Source organism: Diabrotica virgifera, chromosome 7 (genome assembly GCF_917563875.1).
Source record: "Diabrotica virgifera virgifera chromosome 7, PGI_DIABVI_V3a".
NCBI classification, from domain to species: domain Eukaryota; kingdom Metazoa; phylum Arthropoda; class Insecta; order Coleoptera; family Chrysomelidae; genus Diabrotica; species Diabrotica virgifera.
Window position 1 is genome coordinate 127,542,851 of NC_065449.1, and position 12,504 is coordinate 127,555,354.

The 12,504-nt window shown below is 35.5% G+C and overlaps 1 protein-coding gene across 3 annotated transcripts in view; it reads right to left on the bottom strand.

Moving 5' to 3' along the window:
• LOC126888112 (optineurin-like) overlaps window positions 1-12,199 on the bottom strand; it is a 729,505-nt gene extending 717,306 nt beyond the window's left edge. For 2 of the 3 annotated variants that reach the window (XM_050656129.1, XM_050656130.1), the window contains exon 1: window positions 11,917-12,199. The gene's annotated coding sequence lies outside the window, so the exon portion shown is untranslated. The remainder of the gene's footprint in view (window positions 1-11,916) is intronic. The other variant, XM_050656128.1, reaches the window with a different exon arrangement.
• Between the last annotated feature and the right edge of the window lie 305 nt (window positions 12,200-12,504).

Below are 12,504 nucleotides of genomic sequence, written 5' to 3' on the forward strand. Positions count from 1 at the left end.
CACAAAGCCTCAGATGGTTTGGGCACACACAAAGAAGAGGGGTAGAAGAACTGATCAGGAAGATAATGAACTGGAAACCAGTAAAAAATAGACCAAGAGGAACACCAAAAATTAGATGGGAAGATCAACTGCTAGACGATATATCAAAGATGGAAATTGCAAACTGGAGAGAAAAGATTCAGGACCGGAGAGAGTGGAAGAAGATAGTAGAGAGGGCAAAAAAACATCACAACCTATGAACTAAGACCTAAAGGAAAAGCGGACTAATTTACCGCCTGAAATGGATTAAAAGAGCTCATATTTGAGCGAACTATACTCTAACAAGAGTGAACGGTCCATATAATAATTCCAGGTATGTACCTGTATAAATTACCCTCCTTGAAGTTGGTGTAAAAGGTATTCACCATTTATGTATTGTCTTTTGGAAGGATTACTAGAGAAAATCCAAATAAATTTTGAAAAAATGGCTGAAATCGCTGAAATTCTTGTAACAGATTCCGTAATGAGTGTACATGGGTGGTAAATGATTTTAAATTTCACTTAAAGAAAGTGCTAAAAAGTCTAAAACATTTATGGTACTGTTCTGCATCTGGTTTCCAGGCAACCTGTTATACCGACGGTTAGTTTTTTTAATATTTTGAGTAGTAACTATGTTGGTTATCAACAATTTGATGTCAAAAATTCACATTTTGCCATTTTTTGTCTACCAGTAAGAAGAAAAATATTCAAAACAAAATTTAAGATAACCGCATTATAGAGCATGTAAAACAATTTAAACAAGGTTTTATAAATTTCGCTATACTTAATTGTTGCTTATAAAACTATAAATTAAGTCAGTTTAACGTTAATATAACTTATGTAAAAAATACAACTTATATCTCGATATTACGTGAAATAGCTCAAAGAAATGAGTAAAAATACACGGTTTTTATGACACTCAGTGTAACTACGTAACAATTGTTTTAGTTTCTATATGGACGGAATAACAAAATTTATGTAAATCTGACCAATTTTTTCTCAATTTAATTATTTTTTGACAATTTAAATGAAAAATAGCCGATTTTAAGAATTTTCGTCTATAAGTTACAATGTTTTACCAAAAAACTGAAAAAAGAACCGATTAGTTTATTGAAATAGCCTTAAAATGAGTTGAAGTAAAATAGAATTGGAGGTTTGTTTATCAATAAACATTAACTATTCAAATTTATTTCTTACGTTTTAAGCTAACTACCTGAGGTACCCCTAAACCCTAAAAATGTCATCAAAAGGACGATTTTGAAGCTCTTCCGACTGGATTAAAGAAGCTATTATCGATTCAAACAAAAGTTGTGTATTTTTAATTCTAAATTTCAACTATTTAATTAAAAATAAAGTGTTTCAGTTGAAAATTCAAAGTTGCTACACCCACCGCTTTCGCAGGCAGAATAAGAACCCTGCTATTACATAAGTATATATATTTTGAAAAACCATTCAAAAAGCATTCCAAAGTTTTTTCGATATGCTGTCTAGTTCTCGAGATATTTGACAATCGCCTTTCTGGACAGAGCCCTTAAATAATGTAAACATTCTTATTCAAGCTAGACATAAGCCGAGTGAGAGAGCTGACCGTGAAATTCATTTGCGATGTTTCCAAATTTACCGGATCTCGGGTTGTCTGCAAAATATATATTTACCATATACACAACGGATCGCGCGCGCTGCCCTCTACAGCGGATTTAGTGGAACCACTGCAATATAAAATTCACCAAAAGGGGTGCAAAATGAGGTCCAGACAAAAATCGATTTCCTTGTACCCTAAACATTGTTACATCGAGATGACACTATATACACGTGAATACAAGGTGAGATCCAAAATCGGATCTCGCCTTGCAAAACGGATCTCATCTTGTATAGCTTATGATACAAACGGATCTCGCCTTGATATGAAGACATATATATATATATATATATATATATATATATATGAAATATATAGAAATATATTTAAAAAAGATGTAGAAGTTATTGGTTCAACGACCACTCGTACTTGTTATGCTCTACTTTCTCTCTTTTATTAGATTGATTAGCAAATTCTTAATTTAATTAATAACTCAATTAATTTAATTGCTCCCTAAGTAAACAAAACCAAATTCAAATTAAATTTTCTTCTTCTTCTTCTTCAGTGCCTTATCCGGTCCGGATGTTGGCGATCATCAAGGCTATCATTGTTTTGTTGACTGCTCTGCGAAACAGCTCCGCGGAGGTTATCCCAAACCATTGTCGGAGGTTTTTCAACCACGAGATACGACGGCGTCCCGGTCCTCTCCTGACAAATATTTTGTCCTGCATGACGAGTTGAAGAACTCGATATTTTTCTTTGTTCCGCATCACGTGGCCAAGGTACTCAAGCTTACGTTGTTTTACTAAATTAAGCACTTCTTTTTCTTTTGTCATGCGCTGTAGGACCTCAATGTTGGTGACATGGTCCACATAAGATATTTTTAGTATCCTCCTGTAGATCCACATCTCAAAGGCTTCAATCCGCTTTTCAGTGGCTTGCGTCAGTGTCCAGGCTTCAACTCCATACAGTAGAACTGGAAGAACGTAGCACCTCACTATCCGCATCTTGGTTCTCAAACTGAGATCACCGCAGCACAGCAAGGATCTCAGCTTGATAAATGTAGACCGTGCCATTTTAATTCTGGATCTAATCTCTTGAGCGTGGTCCCATTGTGAGTTGAGGGTAGTTCCGAGGTAAGTGAATCTGTCGACTCTCTGGATCTCTTCGCTATCTGCCATTAGTGCCCCGGGATCTAAATTTACACGGCTGACAACCATGAATTTAGTTTTCTTAATATTAAGGTTCAGTCCGTATGTTACGCTCACAGTTCTCACGCGGTCTAGTAAGGCCTGTAGATCATTTAGGCTGGTTGCTAGTAATACAGTGTCATCGGCGTAGCGAATATTATTGATGTATTCACCGTTCACTCGGATTCCCATCTCTAGGTTTGTGAGGGCTTCAGTAAAAATTTCCTCAGAGTATATATTGAAAAGAGTCGGCGAGAGCACACAGCCCTGCCTTACTCCTCGCATGATCTTCACTTGGTCGGTCAACTGGTCTTCGACCTTGACTTGAGCACGCTGGTTCCAGTATAAATTCATGATGATCCGAATGTCCTTCTCATCTAATCCTACTCTTTGTAGGGCGGTGACCATCTTCTGGTGCTGGCAACGGTCAGATGCCTTGGCGTAGTCAATAAAACAAGCATAGACATCACAACCAACATCGCGGCATCTCTGAAGTAGAACTTGTAAGGTGAAAAGTGCTTCACGTGTACCCATGGAATCGCGGAATCCAAATTGCATTTCACCGACATTTTCCTCGCATTTCTTGTAAATTTTTAGAAAAATTTAATTTTAAGAAAAATCTTAAGTGCATGACTCATAAGGCTGACAGTCCGGAAATCTTCGCACGTTTTCGCAGATCTTTTTTTGGTATTGTTACAAACGTTGACAATAGCCATTCCTCTGGGATATTACCTGAGTCGTATATGGCGTTGAACAGTTCAGTTAACTCCTTCGTGCTTACTTCACTCATCACCTTAATAAGTTCGACGGGTATTTCGTCCGGACCTGTGGCTTTACCATTCTTAGACTGTTTTAAAGCGGCTTTCACCTCGCTTTCTAGTATTGACGGACCTGTCATGCAATTTATTTCTGGGAGGTTGCCTCAGTAGTCCCAGAAGAGTTCTTCGATGTACATTTTCCAGGTTACCAGCTTCTCCTTAACTGTCGTCGCCAGGTTCCCGTCTTTGTTTATGAGGAGGTGTGTGTTTCTCCTCTTGTATTGACCAGTGGCTTCTCGAATCTTTCGGTGAATATTTATATGATCGTGTTTCACTTGGAGCTCCTCGATTAATTTACATTTTTCTTGCATCCACGTCTCCTTGGCTCTTCGTATTTCTTTTTTAATTGTTTGGTTGATTTCTTGGTATTTCTTCGCGTCCCTGTTCTTCATTAATCTCCTTTGATCCATCATCTGCAGAATGTTATCAGTCATCCATTCTTTATTTTTTACTCTTGTTTTCTTTCCCAGATGTTCTTTTCCCGCATTCAGCACGACGTCTTTGATATAACTCCATTTTTGTTCTACACTCTGTTCTTGTTGTTTAGCGGTTTCTAGTTTTACTCTCATTACATCTCTTATGTTCTGACGAACTACGGGGTCTTTTAGAGTGTCATAATCCAGGTTCTGTTTAGGTTTACTTTTGATGAGTTTCTTTAGTTTGAGTTCTACCTGGCCCACTAATGGGTTGTGGTCCGATGAGACGTCTGCTCCTGGGTAGGTCTTCACCGAAGTCAAGCTGTTCTTGAACCTTTTGTTAATGAGAATAAAGTCTATTTGGTTTCTGATGATATTGTTGGCTGTATCTGCAGGTGATTTCCATGTGTAAAGTCGTCTCGGGGGAAGTCTAAACCACGTGTTAGCAATAGTAAAATCTTCTTCCCGGCAAAATTGGATAAGTCGGTCTCCCCTTTCGTTTTTCTCGCCTAAGCCGTGTTGTCCGACAATGTCTTCAATTCTGTTTTTACCGACTTTGGCATTGAAATCACCCATGATGATGGTAAGCTCGTTCTTCTTGGTATATTTTAGTGCTTTTTGTACAAGTGCGTAGAACTCCTCGATGTCCTCCTCTGGCTTTTCTGACGTTGGAGCGTAGATTTGAATGATGTTGGTATTAACTGGCCTGCTTTGCAGCTTCATGAGAATGACTCTGTCAGAGAAAGGTAGCACGCTGATCACAGCCCCAGCAATCTTTTTGCTCAGAATTACGCCTACGCCATTCAAGTGATGTGGTTCATCGTTTCCCGCATAATATACTATATGCTCATCTACACAGCACTGTCCCGAGCCTGGCCATCTCATCTCGCTGATTCCCATCACGTCGATATTTAGTCTTTTCATTTCTTGAATGATGTTGTGTACCTTTCCCCCTTCAAACATACTTCACATTCCAAGTACAGATTTTTTGAACGTTCCACGTGCATATTTTTTCTCTATTAGTGTTTAAATATTGGTAAGGATTTCGTGGGTTGACGACCTGGGAAGCCTTACATATTCGTGTTCTTCCTCCCCTGCCGGATCTTGGTATCCGAAGTCCATGATCAGTATCTTCTCCAAATTGGTTTACATTAACCATGATGAATGAACTAGGGATTATTTATGGGGTGGTTTCCCGTTGCCTTCCCCATCGCAGTTTCACAGCCGCTTAACTCATAATGCGAGTGACGCCTGTGAGTATCTAGAATTAAGCCTACAGGATTTTTTTTATACTTTCCCACAGCCTTAATCCAGTAATGACATTACTGCTGCCTAATGTCATATCCTCAGTTGATCCGCGGGTACTTATTTGACAATGCCTTATTCGTACCTGTCCTAAATTTTCTAATAAACTTTATTCTCATGGCTAATTTTGTATTTGATGCAATACCCTTAATTCGTGGCTTCTAGTATCTCTAGTTGCTTACTCCTTCCAGGATAAGACAGGGAAATTAAACACATTCTATATGATATAAATGTAATCTATTATTTATTTTTCCAATATGCCGTGTAAATAAGATAAAAAAATACTAAAATTTAAATTTGTTGCAACAATTTCTTACTTAATAAATCAAGCTTTAATTCTGATGTCTCCTTGTTTTAACAAAAAAAAAAATTTAAATAAATTATTGTTTATTCATACTAAATTTAATAAAATTTACTTTTCTCCTTTTGAATTTATTACTAATAAGTTGGAATGACTAACTGAGTTATAGAACTGTTCAATACAAAAAAATTAAGCATATATGGTGTGGATATAAACAAGCTCTCTCCGTTTCGACAATTGATTTGACTAACCTTTTTGTTTCTTCACTCCTTCTTTTCCCAGATTGCCTCGTCCTTGATTCTCCCACACTTACTCTTTGGATGTTGCGAAAAGGTCCCTCTCGTTAAAACTGTTTAAAAAACAAACAAAACCAGGACTCCTCGAATTCTCTACTCAGTTTTCTCCTTGCTCGATATCTTGTGAAAATAGATACCAATCAGCTACTCGTTCTAGACAGAACAAAAGAATCTTCCTCGGACACAGGAAAATTCACTTCTCAACCGGTCAACGATTTTGTTTCAACTTGATTCTGCTCGCAAAGGCCGATTTCACCACTTTACACTGACTTCTCACTCACTGATACTAATCACACAGTGACCATCTTTTCTCTCTCAAATTCAGACTCCCCATTCTCATCCCTTCCATCGATCTTTCTCTACCAATGAAAAACAACCTCTCTACCCAAAACATCCATATTTTCCGTTCCTAAGAAAAACCAATACTATAAGTACTATAAGTACTAAAATCTATTTAAGAAAACTCAAAAAATACTCATTCCGAATTTTGACCAACCCTGTATACTAAAACTGAACGTGAAAAATCGTTTGAACAGAAATGTTTATGTCAAATTACTACAATTCTACAGGGTGAGAATATTGCTACGAAATTAACAAAAAAACGTAATTATCTTTTAAATTACTTCGTATATTATTACAAAATCCTATATTTTAGGAAAGAAGACATAAAGGAGAATCCAAAAATGTAAAAATATACAGGGTGTGCCATTTAAAAAAACATAAGTTTGTGTCACCCTGTCAATATGGATAGCCCTGTATATTTGAAAATATTTTTAAATTATGGTCCTCTCTGGGCAGCAACTTTTACCTAAATAACATTTTTTTATATCTCTTATGATAAACGAGTAATTGGACTTCTTCACACTAACTCCCCACCCTTTATGAAGTTAGCGAACCATGCGATATTAAAAAAAATAATAAAGCGACAAAATAAATTTTTCCACAACTAATTAACGGCAAAAAAGCGGCAAATTCAGGACCAACTCAATTTACACATGAAACATTACTCACTGTTGTGATAAATAAATAAATAAATAAATAAATATTATGAAGTTAGCAAAACATCGGATATTAAAAAAATAAGAAAGCGGCAAAATTAATTTTTCCTCAACTAATGAGCGGCAAAAAAGCGGCAAATTTAGCACCAAGTAGATTTGAATTTGAAACATTTTTTGCTGTTGTGATTCGCTAACTTCATATGAAGTTAGCGAAACATCAAATATTAAAAAAAATAAAAGAGCGGCCAAATTAATTTTTCCCCAACTAATTAGCGGCAAAAAAGCGGCAAATTCCCATTGCGCTTGCCATCTTATTTGCGAGAAGTGATTCGATAACTTTATGTACATTCCTGATTTAACTGGTACGTTGCTCAGGTTTTCTCGCAGTCTATAATATCCCATTCTCGCGTCACCTCTTATTTTGTTATATGTAAAGAAGGGAGATCCAGTAGTGCCTCCATAGCTGCCGTAGGTGTGCCCGTCATAGCCCCTGTGATCCCAAGACGAGCAAATCTTTGCACCTTGCTTAATTTGATGATGGCACTTTTTTGCTGCACTTTTGGCCACCATACCACTGATGCATATGTAATTGTGGGTTTTACCACCATGTTATAAGTTCAATATACCATGTCTGGTCTCAAACCCCACATTTTTCCATGAGTATGTCTGGCTACCATTAACGTAGTCACCGCTCTCTTCGTTATTCTTTCTATCTGCTGATTCCAAGTAAGTCTTGAGTCTAATATTATCCCAAGATACTTTACTTCACTCACCAGATTTAAATGTACACCATTTAGAAGAGGACCCAATTCCTCTGAATTCCTTCTTGTAGTAAATTTCATGATTTTGGACTTCAGAGGACTGATGTTAAGCCCTACATTTGAAGTCCATACTGTAACTACGGTCAGAGCCTGTTGCATTAGATCTCTGACTGTACCATTAAATTTTCCGTGGGCTAAGATGACTAGGTCATCCACATAGCCCAGGATGTGATGCCTATCGTTGTCGAATCTAGCTATCAGGCCATCCATGACCAGATTCCACAATAGAGGAGACAAGACTCCCTGCTGTGGGCAGCCTCTGGCTACCTGAGCTGACACTGTATCCCCTAGCAACGAGGCATATATCACACGGCTCCTCAGCATGCAGTATATCCATCTGCAGCTTGTTTTGTCTATTCCTTTTAGACAGATCGTCCTTGTGATTGCTTCGTAGGAGATGTTGTCAAATGCCCCTCGATATCGAGAAATGCACCCAACATCACCTCTTGGCTTTCTAGAATGTACTCCACCCTCTGTGCCGTTTCTGTGGAGACTCCCACTTGATACGCATATTGTCCCTGATGCATCGGACTTTCAACCAACACACCATCCCTGATATGCCTATCAAGCAGTTTTTCTAAGGTCTTCAGTACGAATGACATTAGACTTAGAGGTTTGGGTATAAAAGCCACCGTTATCAGCCTCCATGCTTTTGGTATGTACCCCAACCCAAAACTAGTCTGCAGTATCTTACACAATTTTTTAAATAGGAAACTTTAAAACACCCTATATGTTGCAGATACGAAAAAATCTCTCTCACCTAATGTAACAAATTGTCAAATATTAAAAAAAAATGATCAAGTGCAAATATCAAACAAATAAATTAAATTATGAGAAATTGCATTGATTTAGTAAAAAAACTCTATAGAACAAAAGTTACTTAAAATTAATCAGTTTATCCATGTCCACCTTTATTTTGAATGTATGTTTTTTCACCCCCGAAGGGGTGGCACTCATACCCAGGGCAAAATCACATATCGGCACAATATCTCTTTTTTTTCTTTGGCATATATTATAGCTATGGACTATTAATGAGAAGTTGTTGCGAAATGTCTGTTAAAAGACTTATATACTAGATGGTCAGCTAGATTTGATGCTGTTAAAGCAGTACAAATGTTACATAGGAAAATGAATAAGTATCTTTAGCAAAGTAATAGAAGTAACAAAAGAAAAATCATGTTTTTTACATTGTCACAGTTTGTTTTTGGACTAACTAGGTACTTCCAAAACAACATAAATATCTGCAAATTTGGTTTAAGTAAATGGTCACTATAAAGGGGCCTACTTCTTATGGCCGCCTAGGACCCCATGATGCATTAAACTGTCACTGTATTTATATGATCTATAATTTTCATTGGTTCGAAATTGCTTATAAAACCACTAAAAACGTGATTTTTTTGTTGAAAAATGAACACATTCACTCGCAGATAACTCGAAAACTATTGACTTAGTGAAAAAACTCTATAGAACAAAAGTTGCTTAGAATTAATCAGTTTATCTACTTCTGGACTTATTTTAAAGATATCTTTTTTCACCTCCGAAAAGGGGTGAAAGTCACCCCCAGGTTAAAATCACACATCGCAACAATATTACTTGTTTTGTTTGACATATGAGCTACGTGTATGTAAAATGTCATGTCAATCCAAGTGATTATTTTTAAATTATGAGCAAAAACCGTGAGTAAACATACTATAAACCGTTATTTTTGCAATAATTTATTAACAAAAAAGTCGGAACGTGGTTTAAGCGATCACTACTATTGGCAATTGATTTAGCGTATACAAATACTATGAAAAAGACTACAAACTTGCTGTGTAGATGGCGCATTATTTCGAGCTTTTCTGTGAATAAATAATTATTTTGTTATTAACAAAATAAGAACATATTTTGAGTAATCGCGACTAGTCGCATTTGATTCAGTGACCAAAAATACACCAGAGAAGACCTTAACACTATCAATTTATTTACAGGGCTTCTAATAATTCCTGAAAAATACCTAATTTTACTATAATTTGTTAATAACAATTAAAAGCACCATATTTGGGCTTCCAGACCACTTCCATATGAGGGGTCTAGATGCAAAACCGGACATTTCCACTTTTTGGTCAAAATTAGTTGAATACACTTCTGTAATCTGTGATTAAAGATCCATATATTAACAATTTGATAAAGAGCAAAATTGGACAGTTCCTAGTAGTAATTCAGTGTGAAAGAATTGGTTCAGATGCAAAAGTGGACTTTTCCTCCAATTTGAGATAGGGAACAGTAAAGTTGTAAATTAATTTTGGACAAACAACAACATCAAGTTTAGGGCAACCAAACATAACCAATTTGTAGTTGACATTTGAGGTAATCTAAAAACTTTGACAGTGTTGCCATGTTATAAAATATTTCTTACTGTAACATCTAAAATTCAAAATTGAATAAGAACACAATATATAATTTAAAAATCAAAAACAAATGTTAGATATAAATCAGAAAATATATTAAAAGCATTAAAATTATATAAAAATCAATAGTGGCAATAGTTAATAGAAACACTAAACAATGTGAAGATTTCTAAACTGTAACTAATGAAATATCTAAAATACTAATACAGTGGAACCCCGATAAGTCGGCCCCCGATAACCCGGAACTCCGGCTAACCCCGACCGATTTTTATCAGACAAACATTTCAACAATAAAAATGTATTGCTGTTACAAAATCTCGTGAACCTAATTCATTCATTTGGTGACGTCAATATACGAACGAAACGATTGATGAATCCGACATTACTGAAAATATCAGGGTGCAGATGGGACCCTGTCGCGCAATTCGCAGCAAATAAAATAGTCGTATGTTTTTGGCTTCATTTTATTTCGGTTATACATACGCTTTTTCAAGGTTCACGAGGTTTTGTACCAACTCTATGTAATATAATATTTGAGAGATAATGGAACCGGATTGAACTACATATAACATAGTAAAAATGACTCATGGTACACCACATTCATTGTCGAAAACAACATGCACCTGTATTATCCTTTATTTTTTTGAAACTGTCTGTGTTAGCATTGTTTAGAAAAGACTATTAAAATTCTTTTTTTAACAATGGTCTTAGTCATCACTTTTATTAAATAACATAACATCAGAGACGGTATTATGTGTAGTAAAGTCGTATTATTGTTCGCTTCCGTTTTGTAATCGTTCGTAAATTTATTCAGATTTTGTGTTTGCGTGTCTTTTGTCTATAAGGGCAACAAAACGTAAAAATGTTGTAGTGACAATGGAAAAGAAACTAGAAGCATTAAGTAGAATTGATAAAGGTGAATCTTGCAGCATTATATTATGGTGTCGGTACATCTACAGTATCGGATTGGAAGAAAAATAGAACTAAAATCGAAGAATTTTTTTTTCAAAATGATAACAAAAGACAGTTTAATCGGTGCAAAGCTAATAAAGCTAAGAATGAGACTTTTGACGACGCTTTGTATGTGTGGTTTTGTGTGGAATGCGAACTTGGTTTACCAGTGTCTGTGTGACAATTATAACGGAGTTTATCTGTAAGCATACCATATTTTATTAATTTTTACCATTTTCTCCGGCTAACCCGGATTTTCGATAACCCGGATCGGCCGCGGTCCCAATTAATCCGAGTTAACGGGGTTCCACTGTAGTAATAAAAAGAAACTAACTTAAACTGTAGACTGTAAACTCTAACTAATAAAATATGTAAAATACTAAATAGTAATAAAAACAAACTAACTTAAATGAATAAGCTAACCTATGAAATAAACATCTAAATTATAAAAAAAAAAACATTTTAAACAGGGTCTAAATTCATGTCTAAATTATAAACAGATATGGCAGCACTGTTCACAAAATTCATGCTGTTGCCCTAAACCTAAACTTTATGTTGTCCTTTAATTTTTTTAGTTTACTCGGAATGACAAAGTGGAAATGTCCGGTTTTGAATTTAGACCCCTCATATTTTCAATCAGTAAGACAGACCTAATTATTTTTATATCATGAGTCATACTATTGGAATGTACATAGATAGTCATTATTGTAATGTAAGCATACATTTCAGTATTATAAGGGTGCTTGACAGCAAGATATTGTTTAAATATTAAAATAATTTAAGTTGATATTGATATTAATATTATTCATGTAAATTCTTACTATTTTACTCACCTACTTCTATTTAATAATATCGATAAAGGCCTATTAAGCGAAGTAAACGTTGGATGGATAAACTTACTTAACGACCAACAATAATAATAATAATAAACTGAAATTTTCACTTTCACGTTTTCAGTCTGAACGGTCTGAACATAGGGCTTTTCATCGATTGTCATTTGTTTCGAGCTTCTGTCATGTGTCACATAATAGGTCTGTTCCTTTGTTTTTTAGGGCCGGTTGTTCGAACGCTAATCAAAAATGATCATTATCAAATATTTAATTACTGTCACAACTGTCAATGTCAACTTTGATTAGGTTGCTGAAAACATAATTATTGATTACAATTATGAAATTAGTTAATCAATTATGTTAATAATTGTTATGTTAATTGATTAACTGATCTCATAATTATAATCAATTATGTTTTCAGTAACCCAACCAAAGTTGACATTGACAGTTGTGACAGTAATTAAATATTTGATAGTGATCATTGTTGATTAGCGTTCGAACAACCGGCCCTAGGTGTTACACTTTTGAGTGTAAGTGTAAGAAATTCTATGGACATTTGAGTGTAAAATGACAGCGGATGTGACAGCGGCT